General features: G+C 41.6%; 1 protein-coding gene across 2 annotated transcripts in view; it reads right to left on the bottom strand.

Annotated features, from left to right (window-relative positions):
- Nucleotides 1-12010, bottom strand: part of ZNF385B (zinc finger protein 385B) — a 168241-nt gene extending 156231 nt beyond the window's left edge. Inside the window, exon 1 of one of the 2 annotated variants that reach the window (XM_055812344.1) lies at nucleotides 11734-12010. The gene's annotated coding sequence lies outside the window, so the exon portion shown is untranslated. Of the gene's footprint in view, nucleotides 1-11426; nucleotides 11664-11733 lie in introns of those variants that run through there. The other variant, XM_055812343.1, reaches the window with a different exon arrangement.
- Between the last annotated feature and the right edge of the window lie 1031 nt (nucleotides 12011-13041).

Here is a 13041-nt window from a genome sequence, read left to right as displayed (position 1 = left end):
ATGAGAGCTAATTAAAGGGTCAGCTAAGCATATAATTTTGCATTATTGCATATCAGACAGCTCTAAAATTGGCCATATTTTGTATCAAATATTGTCAAATATTAAAAGAAATTTCAAGCAGATAAGTATTTTCTCCTGAGGTGGGCATTACTACCTGAAAGACATGAATATTTGTTTTCCTAGCACAGAAGACCCGTGAAACCTTGAGTCACCTTTTTTTCTTTTTACTAACAGATTTAACTCTGCCTTGCACATGTGTTGCAGTCCAGTCTTGTTATACTGTCTCTGAATTCAGTCATCTTTTTTCCCAGTTAGAGCAAACTCCCATGCTTCTGAAGACAGAAATTCACAACCCAAGAAATCTCTACATGCACTAAGGTAAAACATTAATCAAACACACCTAAATCTAGCAGTTAGACTTAAGTGTGAGCACTTCAGGCTATTTACAGAATTCCTTTGCCAATAAGGTATAGCTCACTTGAGAAAACCAATCTATTTCCTGATACCAGATTTCTCAGTCGATGCAATTATGTCGTAAAAGATCTTCTTTGAAGGGTCTGAGGTAAATCTGACACAGACACGTTAACTGAAATATATATAACTCTCACAACCCGAGAGGGCTTTTAAGTATGAATAATATTACTGTGACACCTACAGCATTTGTTAGTAGGTGAGAAACCTGTTATGCCAAGGCCATGTAAAAATACAGCATGAGGATGATCCTCTAATTCCAAGAGCTTTTTCTCTAAAGGATTTTTATAGAAATATTGACATGTTTTATTCTTATTCCTTCTTCACCTTTGTAGTGACCCAATAATTGTAGCTACTAAAACAATTCATCAAATTCAAGAAAATTAGTCTCAGACTGATTATTAACTATATACATCAGTCTCAATAATATATAACTTCAAGGAAAAGTCAAGTGCTTATATGGTAGCCTTATTTCTGTAACTTCGGTTTCCTACCAACTACCCTAAAACAGGGAAGAACACATGTTTTTCTACTCTGAATGCATACACAGGCTTGACAACTAAGCTTTAAAAATAAAGAGCATTCATCTTTTTTTCTACTGAAGGGGGGGCGGGGGGGGAAGATATGTAAAATTTAAAAAAAATACTTTTATTTCAGCCTTGACTGACTGAAAAAGGGGCTCAAAAACATTTATATTAAAAATGGGGCAGCATCCACATGAAGATTCACATTTTACTTGGACATCCCAAGTATCCCAGCGAGTCACTGGTCACTCTTGCAATTTGTAAAGCTACACTGCAATCAGGAAGGGGGACGTAGATCAGATACACAACTAGGTCAAATACCAAGCTCACCAAACCAATGCAGGGGTCAAGAAATCAGAAGAGTCAAGAAATACAACTACTGAAGGAAAGGCCAGAGACCAAGGCATTAAGCTGCCTGAGGGGACAAAAAGAAAGGCAGGTGTGGAGGAGCGGCAGGGGCCAGGCAGGGCTGCCTGCAGTCAGCCCAGGAAGCCACAGCTCACTCTCTTCAATCTTCAAACCTAAAGGATCCCAAGCAATCTCAAGGAAGTTTTTCATCTTCACACTATCCTACTAACTCAAAGTACTGCCAAATATTTCTAAAAGTTAATTAAATTCTGCTTTTTGAAAAAACACAAAATACAAATTCTAGTAACAAGCATTCTAGAGATTCCGACAATGCTTAAAAAATACACTCATGTCAGTCTTAGAGAACCAGCCCATTCAGAAATGAGAGATGAAATATCCTTTCAAACAACACAAAATATTTCCATGGCCCAAAGCCGGCTAATTCAACCTCAAGTAATTTTAAAATATATATGGTTTTTGCAACAAGTCATTGACATGAAAGGAAGCTGAGGGTTCTCATAAGATAGAAGCAGCAGCACAGCAACAGAACAATAAATGACAGGAATGTAGTCAAAAAAATAACCAGAAACATCCTAAACTTTGACACAGTGTCACATAAATGTGATCTCCAGTTCTATAGAAGCAAGAGCCACTTCATAAAAAATACCATGTTAATATTACAAACACATTTATATGGCAGCAGTATACAAAAGCAAGTCTGCCAAGACCCTCAACACAAAACATGCTGTTGACTCCTAACTCCCCATGACATTTCCCATAATTATCACAACCACATGGTAAAATAACCCTCTGATAACTGTGCACAGCACATGAGGCAGGAAGCAGCCACAATGTTGCATGTAGAGATTACAAGCCACACATACTCCTGTTGGCCACAGGCTCCTTGCAGCCCTTCTGTGTCATGTCATCAGGGTTTAATGCCAGCGTATGCCTTTTTTAAAAAAAAAAAAAACATTCACCAAATCAGATTAGCATAAATGTTTTCCTCTGAAAGAGGAGGACGTTTTCCTATCTTTGTTCAAGATCTAGACGTCCACTTTACGGATGGAGAAGAAAATTTAAATCCTTTCTTACAAAACTATGATACAAAAACTTGATCAAGATTCTAATTTACAGTTAAAAAAGCAAGATGAAAAGCATCAGAAAGCTACAAATAAAAGATGTCCATGGGGTTCCTTCAAGGGTAGAAGTTTTTCCAGTTTAAAAACTGCAACAACAAGCTGCCAAAAAATTGTATGTAGAAATATTAGCTAACGCAAATTCACTGAAAGAGTTAAAAACAAGTAGTATAGTATTCCTGTTCTGTCTGCCTCTCACTTTCTCCTCCCCATCCTGAGTTACATGATAAATTGTAATTATGAAGGGGACAATTGAGGCTCATCAAATTTACAGAGTTAACATATGGCACTGCAACACAGTTTACAAAATAACCAAATTAAGAAGTTGACAATATAATCAAATTTTAACATTATTTCTGTCAACTTTTGTTATTACTGACCATCAACGCAACTTTCTTTGATGCTTGATGAAGTTTGAAAAGCTCTATTCTATGGTTTCTTAAGATATTTTTGTAGCTTTCTTAAGTTGGTGAGCCTAACCCACATGCTGAGAAAAGACCTCATAATCGAACTTGAAATGTTTTCACAAATCTGTTTTAAAGTGAAAGGAATTGCCACAGTGTAGGCAGCTCTTGTCTAGCCTTTCAGGAATACCACTTGCTCCACAGCATGTGTTACCTGCCTGTAATAAAGAAGAGGTTCCCAGTACAGTGGATTTATATCTTACTCAAATCTAGATCAGTAAAGCTACAGCAGTCTCAGATACATCTGAGAAGAGCAATTTCCATCTTCAAAATGTATTTTATACATTTGCAGACAACAGATATTAATTTGGAGCAGTTTAATACTACATAGAATAAGGCAACAGCACCAAACATGCCTACCCATATGTTAGAGTACTTCATATACTTCATATTACCTATGGGACTAGGAGTGCCATAACTCCATTTTGGTTGCCCAAAACTGTAACAAGGTTCTGCTGCTTCCGATGTCACCCGTCTAAAAGAATGTGCTGAAGTTCTCCAGAGTGTGATCTGACGATATCTGAGCAAATACCAGTGAAACTCATACAATGCGTATCAAGCCTCTAATGCTATTCCCTGTAGAAACACAGAAAGGTCAGGGCTGGAAGGGACCTCTGGAGAGCATCTAGTCCAACCCCCTGCTAAAGCAGGTTCACCTAGAGGAGGCTGCACAGAATTGTGCCCAGGTGGGTTTTGAATGTCTGCAGAGAAGGAGACTCCACAGACTCTCTGGGCAGTCTGTTCTGGTGCTCTGTCACCCTCAAAGAAAAGAATTGCTTCCTCATGTTCAGATGGAAGTTCCTGTGTTGCAGTTTGTGCCCGTTGTCCCTTGTCCTGTCGCTGGGCACCACTGCAACGAGCCTGGCCCCATCCTCTTGACACTCAACCTTAAGATATTTGTAGACATTGATATGATCCCCTCTCGGTCTTCTTTTCTCCAGGCTAAACAGGCCCAGCTCTCTCAGCCTGTCCTCGTGAGGGAGATGCTCCAGTCCCCTCATCATCTGCGTAGCCCTCCACTGGACCCTTTCCAGTAGTTCCCCACCTCTCTTGAACTGGGGAGCCCAGAACTAGACACAATACTCCAGATGCAGCCTCACCAGATCAGAGCAGAGGGGATCACCTCCCTCGCCCTGCTGGCCACGCTTCTCCTAATGCAGCCCAGGATCCCATTGGCCTTCTTGGCCGCCAGGGCACACTGCTGGCTCATAGGCAACTTGCTGCCCACCAGAACTCCCAGGTCCTTCTCTGAAAAACTGCCTTTCAGCAAGTCAACCCCTAGCCCATACTGGTGTATGAGGTTGCTCCTCCCTAGGTGGAGAACCTTACACTTGCCTTTGTTGAACTTCGTTAGGTTCCCCTTTGCCCAAGTCTTCAGCCTGTCCAGGTCTCACTGACTGGCAGTGCAGCCTTCTGGTGTATCACACAATAGTATGAAGTTCACTTCTTAATCATTCCATAAGATCCAGAAGCCGGTCTCTGAATCTAAACATTTGAAAAGCAGCTGTGAACAATTCAAGATTTACCATCATTCCTTAGGACAGAATTTACAAATTGTATAACTTGCTTTTTTTAAAAATAGTTAGTAGGCTCTTTAAATTACAAGATCATGTTTTCCCTCTCCTCAGAGACTGGACATGAGTCAAATCAATGTAAGCCATAAGAACAGCTACCCCCTGAAAAAAAAAAAAACCAACAACCTACCTCATTTGCTGTAGAAGTTGGAAGAAAAGAAGGATACTGCAAGAAAAGAAGATTCTTTCAAGGTTAAGGCACTTGAGTGCTGCAGTGCAGAATCTGTTACCACAGAGCCTCTAGTAATGCTAGGCAAGTTGTTAAATCAATGGTTCCACAATCACTGATTGCACATGCCTTTTCTGGGAGCCTAACTTGCTAACTGCAAGCTCTAGTTTAGAGAACTGCAGAATGCTCATGCTGTCAACTCAAGGCAACAGAAGCTTTGCTGTGAACATGCACTATATCATTCCAAGTGTTAATGTACCAGTCCCCGTGACTCAAACTGAGCATCTAACACTGCTGAAGACCTCTCTTTGTGATGAAGCACCCCTGCTATGTCAGGAGAAGGCCATTCATTTATGTCATGGAAGTGTTGCAAAGATTAATTTGGGGGTTTGGGGGGGGAGGGGGGCTTTTGTTGTTTTTTTTTACTGTTTGTGAAGCACACAGCTACTATAGGTTGAACACCAGTGAAAAAGCCCACATTCTCAGACTAACATTCAAGTGATAAGCCACGCACAAGAACTCCAGGAAGAGTCATAAGCAAGCATTACCTATCCTGTGCACAAAGCCTGGTGAGAGTCCCACAGAAGGGAAAAAAAAACCAACACAGAATCATGATTATACACACCAACAGGCTCAGTTAAGATTGTATAGACTACACTTTGTGGCATTACTTGATTTTCAAATAGTTAACTTTGCAGCTTTTAAGTTGTCTTAATGCTGTTCAATGTCTATAATATGGGTATTCTTGTTTCTCTGATGAATAAGGGTCAAAGTTAAGCATCAAACATGGTATTGACTATGTACCGGCCCCAAAAATCTAACAAATATGCATCTGTTTGGCATAGACTGCACCTGCATTGCAGATAACAGACTGCAGAAATAGAAAATGGCAGAATCTTTTTCTGTAAAGCCCTGATGCTGACTTATAAGGGGGGTTCTTAATTAGTAATATGTGTTAAATAATCTCATTTTAAATGAAAAGTTAAGTGCATCTAGGCACTTACATTTGCAATTCCAATTCAAAGATTCACCATGCAATTATTAGCAGGTGGCTAAAGGAAGGAAGATTATGCAATTTTTTTTTTTTGTCATATGCAGTCATGCAAAGATAGAGACTAGGTACTCCTCTGCTAACTTATATTAGCATTTCCATTATAAAATCCCATTAGCAGGTTCCTCTAACTTCTTTGGAAGTCTCACTGCATAGGGCAGAGTAAGAACTTTGAGAGTGTTTACTTACTATCATACCCAAAGAGTCTCTATGCTCAAAAATATTACTCCCTGGCTTAGGAAAACAAGCTTACTTTTAAAGCTCAAATTTATGATAGATGCAAATAAACCCAAGTTCCATAAAAATCACACTATAGGGTTTTTGCCTCTCTTGCCATTTTGAAGCATACTGTACTAACTCTGCCTGTCACATCACTGACCCTTAAACTAATTAATCTTTGAAATTGTATCAAATTGTAATCAGGCTAAGGAGACCTGATAGTCTACTGTATTTAAATGGGATGTACTGAGAAGTGTCAAATTAAAACTCAACAGCACTAGCTGTTACACAAAATCTCCCACCATATGTTTAACTTCCTGGTACCTGCACAAGTATATATAGAGAGAACAACATAGCCTACAGCCATAACAACTTATGCTATAAACTCATTAGAACTTTCAAGTTTAGTAATGCTGAGTAGTGTTAAAGATTCAGTAGGTGGCATCCTCTGCTGCGAATCAGCACTACAACAGCCACCATCAAGTAAATTGGTTATGAACGACTCAGCGTGAGAAGACAGTAGTTGTAGAATGGCAGCATTTTGGTTCCCAGAATGCCCTCAAAAACTCACAGACCATAAAAATACCACAGCACATAAAGTATGTTTTAATGTCACAATGTAATTGAAACTTTACCTCAGTTAATTTTACTTTGCTTTCCTGACCTTAACCCTATCATTTCAGGTAGGTACAGAATTGTTCTTTATTGCCTGTAGTAAGCAGTTATATAGTCTTCCTTTATGCGCAAGACTTACCTTAGCCTTCGAAGGATTGCCTTCCCTGCCATACAGATGCAAGTAAGGGGGTGAACATCGTCATACTATCACACAGTGGACTGGCTTTGAACTTTGTGAGACATCTCTTGGAAAGATTCAGTGAGCTGTAGGAGACAGGACCACCCTACTTCACACGCAGAATGACTTTGTTGCAGGTGTGCCCCAAGTCCTCCATACTTTCAGCACTGGCATGTCTGCACCAAACAATTTGTAAATAGAAAGCTCAGAGTAATGAAACATTGTCCAGCATATTCCAGAATCATAGCATTTTAGCAATGCCATAACCCACCATCCTGTCACACAGCAAAATCACCAGGGAAAGGTTTTGAAAAATGCAAACTGCGATGCATAATTACGCAGATCCTGCATTCTGCCACAGAAGAAAGTGCATTTCACCTATTTGTAAACCAAAACCTATTTGTGCAGTCTCTGTGTTCAAGGCAGACTCGACATTTTAAAACATATGAAACACAAACAGAGAAGGCTATGTAATCGAAGAGTTTAGGTATATAAAGCAAGGTGAAAAGAACTTTAGGTGTCTAAAGCTTCTCATGTCCAGTTAACCCCCCTGCCTTAAATTCCTTATTATAAATGTTTAACACCAAAAAAGGTTGATGTCAACAAAGACTTACTGGATAATTTCACTGAGGAATGAAGTCTTAGCAATGTTTTCATAACAGCCTCTCTTGTTCATATCCAAATAATCATCAATAATGTAAAACAGCACAGTTCTAACATGCCTAGATGTGTATTAGCACCACCTGTCATTACAAGATCCATCTGGCAGTTCAACAGCAGCAAATTGGGAAGGTAGCAATATTGATAAGTGAAGGACTGGAACTGCACTGATATACTTAGATTGGTTTACAAGGCTTCTATTTTTACACGCCTTGGCAGCTCAGGTTCTCTAATTAATTTTTAACATGTCAATTAATATGTTTATAGAAAGCAATGTCAGCATTAGCTAATACATAAGAAAAATCACAGTCGCATGCAAAATGTACAACATAAGTGTTAAGGCTCTATGCTTTACATTTTGGAAAATTCAAAAGAATTATTGCAGATGATCTGATGAGAACACTCAACCAGAAAAGAAACACAAAAAAATTGTGAAAGTTAATGGATATGATTCATCACTCTCGGAAATATTAGCTCAACATCATGAAATGTGATGTATTGCAGGACATAAGAAAACAAGACTGTGTTTTTGGCAAACAAAGTAAGACCCTGACCTCCCGCTGTTAAAAGTCACAGTATACCAAAACAAAATACCAAGTATTTTGTTAATTTTACCAACATAATACTGGTGTCATAAATTAAGCAATGCTTACTTAATAATATATGCTTCCACTGAATGTAACTATTTTAGAATACTAGTTAGTGTTTTACAGCACTTCAACAACACAGAATGGCGTCAAATGACTGCAATGTGCAGATACAATTTTTGTCACAATTCCCCAGTTTGCTCTGTGAATTACATAAAAATCAGAAAACAGATCAATTTTGTGAAAAAAAAAATTAAAAAATCCTTAAGACAAATTTGCAAAATATTTTAGATGTTTTGTTTCAAAAAACATTGTCATTTGTTAAATAATGAAAACCATAAACTTCCTATGGTAAGATTTTGCATACTCTGTGAAGCTACAGTAAAATAATTTTACTTTTGAAAAGAACCCATACGTTTCACACTTGTGGGCAAAATAACAATAGAAAATAGCTCTTCAACCAACATTTGAACTGCATCTGTAAAGTTAAGCAAGCAGAGCATCTGGTGAAAATCTACCAACCTATCCAGCTAGAGGGATATTATGATCACACAGGAGAGTGAAGTTACTGTAATTCCCTCAACTCTCTGTGCATTCGTCGGCCTGAGGCTAAAAGACGCAAATGCAGTCTACAGATTTGAATAAATTCCCCCTTTGTTAACTAGGATATTGGATATTATAGCATTTAACATGTGCCTCTACCTTCGCTGCATCAGAGGTAACACAGGATCACATCAGTTAAGATATTCATGCTTATATCTTGATGGATGACGTATACTGCATACTACAATTTTCTAAGTGAAACTAGAAAGTTACAGGACCAAGATATTTTTCTGCTACAAGCTGACATTCAAGGAATTTCAATGGTTTTAAAGTACACAACAAAATGATAGCAGAATTTCAGAAAACAAGCTATGCAGGCTGCAAAGTCATCTTTTCTTCCCATTAACTACAGATGACCTAAGTTTTGCAATGTATTTCACTACACTAGACAGAACCTTGCACTCCAGTTCTGTACTCTGTTACATCCCACCACAGCCTGATGAATGTTTCAGGACTGGAGACTACCACAGCTGTACCATATGTTCATTTTAAAAATAATATTAATGCCTCATTTCATAAACTCTTAAAGTCTTAAAGCAAATATTCTCAAACCACAGTCCCTTGAGATAACTTGAAGAGCAAAGACTGCAATGATGGTTAAGCATGTCATGGTTTATACAGTAATCCTCATTGCTGTCAGAAATCTTGGGGCTAATTAACTAACAAGCCTACACTCCCCCAAAAGATTATCTTCCACAGGGCTTTTTCTTGCTTTTATACCACCTTATCCCTGAGCAACTGCACTCAAGTAGGAAGGAAAAAAAGATGCAGACAGCTGAGAACAGTTGGTTAAGAGAGATTGATGCTGATGTGAATACATTCATCCCTGGTGAGAAAGTGCGCAGTGCGGACAAAGCACAGGGGTGATGGACAGCTCCAGCTAGTGTGGAAAGAGGCAAGACAGTACAATCTCTTCATACCAGCTAGTTTGTCTTAATAATTTTAAGTTTAACCAAGCATCTATTGTATTATTAATTGGGGAAAAGACACGGGAACTTGGTAACTTATTGAAGATATCATGTAAGGACTGTTTCCTTTCTAATTTCTTACTACCTCAAAGATTATTTAATCAAACAACAGAAAAAGAAGCTAGTAACATGACCAAATCTGCAAGTCCCAATTTCTCTTCTGCCTTCAGGGTTCACACAGTCACATCAATCCAGGCTCACTGGAAAAGGTTTGAAGTACAGAAAATTCATGTGGTGAGAACAAACACCAGGAAAAAAGTTTGCAGCCATGGAGAAACACCTTAGCGACCAAAAAAGAAGAAAGAAGAAAACCCTCGTCCCTCCCTGTAAGCAGTCCACTGACCTGGTGAGTTGGAAGGAATAGCAAGATTGCTTATTTGGAAAAGGAGAAGCAGCATAACCCACTCAAATCCATCTAGTGTCAGCTCTGGACTGTGCAAAGAGACACCTTTTTCCCCTTTTCAGAACTGAAGTAACAGGGCATGGGGCAGCTGTGTCCACTGGTTGAGCACAGTGCTGCCACGAGAGGCAGAAGCTTCAAAGAGTACATCCTCCCTGCGTCCACCAGCCTAGGTGTCTCACCAGTGCCCTACCATTACCTCTCATTCTGGACCAGCAATAATGCTTCATCTACATCTATTGCAATCACACAGACGCATCCCCATCAGCTTCAGGTTTTTATGCTACCACATCATATTGCGTTTCATTCAGATAAGAAAACTTACAGGTTCCAGACAATAAAAAAGGACTTGTTTTTCACCTTGTTTTTATACTTTGTAAAAGACATCACTGAAGTAGCAGCAAAGAGGATGGGAAATAAAACTATAATCTCCCTTCTCCTGTAAGCAGTAATTAGCTGCAGTTGAGTGTTCGCTTTGAAGATTTATTTAAACTTCTGAGTGCTCACAGTGCCATACTTCTCCAACTTTTCCATTTACAGACTTTTCTATTCAAGCTTAACAATAAAGACCTAGCATCCAGAAGTTTTAAAACCCATGGAGAGTTCTCTAGTTCGTTTTAGAATCAAAAATCAACAGAAAACAAACATGAGCATTCACATGTGCATGATCAGTCTGACAATTCCTCTGAAACAAGAAAATTTCACATCTGTACTCACAGACAACCTTGCACCCACCTCTCCTTTATATGCTTTGAAACATACTGTCACCAGGACTTAAAGTTTAACATTTTGAGCATGCCACCACCCTCCACAGGTTTATGATTATGAAGCTTGCTATGCCAAGCACTTATGCTTATCATGGGTAATTAGCTCATCAAGGATGACTCCTCCATGTGGGTTAATGCCTCCTTTGCTGAAGAAATTTACTTTCCCAAAGTCGTCGTGATTTATGCAACGAGAAAGCCAAGTTATTCTCATGCAACTTTTTCTTAAGAAAAAAAAAAAAAAAAAAGTCGCTGGGTATGCACTAAGAACAGCTCCATGTAGCCTCGAAACCCAGGAAAAGAAGCCCCGCACCTTTCCAAGGTAAGGAGAACTGTTACGCAAATCTCATGCACTGCTGAAGACCCTGACCTATTTAGAGGCGCCTTATCTTTTCTGGAAACAATTGCCGCTGCGAGAGGCGCCGATAAAGCCCCGGGGCCCGCCGCGCCGCCGCTCCCCGCCGCTCCGGCCGCTACCTGCGGCGCCGCTTCCCGCCGGCGAAGTTTGCCCGGCGGCGCGCGCGGCCCGGGCGGGCTCTGACCGCGGGCTACGGCCGTGCCCCGTGGCCGGGCTGGGCACCCCCGGCGCAGAGCGCTCGCCCCAGCTCCTCCGCGCCCACCCGCCGCGCCGTGACATTGAGCAAGGTCCCCGCTGGCACCTGCCGAGCCCCGGGACACCTCCCGCCCCTTACCTCAGCCACCGGCGAGATGGAAGGAGGGAAGCGGCGCGGGCGGGCGCGGCAGCCCCGCTCCGGCGGGACCGAGGCGAGCGCGTCGCGACTCCCGGACCCCGGCGGCTCGCCCGCTGCCGCCGTCCCGACGCATGCGTCCGCCCGGCCCCGGTGGCCCTCCCCGCCACCACCGCACCGCACCGCCCCGCCTCGCCTCGGCGGGCTCAGGTGGGGCGCGTGCGGGCTGGGGGGTCGCCCGCGGGGGCGGAGCCCGCGCGCTCGCGCCGGGCGCGGGAGGAGCCGCTGCACCTGTGGCCGCGTCTCTTACCCGGCTGAGGGGAAGCGTCGTCGCCGCGCCTGCCCTGAGGGGCGGCCTGTGACAGCGCTGCGGGCCGGGGCCCCGCCGCCGGCTCCCGGGCGTTCGAGCGCAGCGTCTGTGTGAGGGCTGAACCGCCTGAAGTTGTGAGCGCTGCCCTCGACTCGCTCGCTCCGTCGCCGAGGTGCTGCCGCAGCGCCCGCCCGCCGCTGAGGGGCCAGCCCGGGGCGATGGCGGGGGGCCCGGCCGCTACCCCGGCCTCGCCGCGCTGCGGGGCCCCGGGAGTCTCTCAGCGAGAGAGGGCGAAACCGGCAGTTGTTGGAAGTAGCCTCCTCCGGCAGCACAGCGTGTTTATTTTCCCTGGGCTAACCCAGAGGTGGCCGATCGCCGTTGCCTCAGCATTTTCCCATTCCTCTGGGACTTGCCCTGCCAGAAGCACCACAGCTACGTCCTGGAAGCAACAGCTTTCAAAACACAAAAAAAAATCCCAACCACAAACAAACAAAAACCACCAAGAAACAAACAACAACAACAGAAAAAAACCCTAGCTGAAACAACGTCCCTCTTCCTTTTCTTGCCCCCCTTCAGTTTCTGGTGGTCAAGGGTCTCTGTTTTTTTTAAACTCTGTTAAACTTCCTAAATTTAAAGAAATGGCTGGTAAGACTCCCAAATCTTTGGCTTTGTCAGCCTGCCTGTGAGCAGTGCAAAACAGTAAGCATTGCTAGTAAGTTCTGTTTTGTAAAACTATACAAAACTGTATCTTAAATACAATCATTACACTAAAAAGCATCAATTTTTGTAAGTGTACTTAGAAAACATTATATATATGACAAACATTAAAATCAGTACAAATGTAAGTACAAACACTTTTACAGTATCAGTTTTTATAATTTGAATGTTATCATTCAAATATGCCATGATGCATATAGGGTAAACCTGTGGTACTTAATTTGATGTTCTTCTCTGGAAAGGAAAACAAGATCATTTAAGATTGGAGAAAAACTTCTTACTGCTGTATTTTAATTTCAGCTTTTGGAGAAGAGAAGCGCTACTTAATACCATTAAGAATTGCATCATACCTTGTTTACAGTTTCACGTTCAATAAGTTCTTTTATAAGTCAAGACAGGAAATTTTCAGAGTTTGAATTAATCATCCCATGAAAACATGAATATAGCCATTTTTCTGGTGCTTTACCTACCAAAACCTTCTTGCTCAAAAGAAATCTAAATTCCGAAGCATCACTAAGTGGTTTTGAAAGATTTGCTGATGTTTCCTACAGAGAGAAAAAGAAAGAGAAGCTGAAAACAGGACACATTTAT

This window comes from Falco peregrinus, chromosome 8 (assembly GCF_023634155.1).
Source record: "Falco peregrinus isolate bFalPer1 chromosome 8, bFalPer1.pri, whole genome shotgun sequence".
NCBI lineage: Eukaryota > Metazoa > Chordata > Aves > Falconiformes > Falconidae > Falco > Falco peregrinus.
Note: the sequence above shows the minus strand (reverse complement) of the source record. Positions and strands in the feature narration are given on the sequence as shown.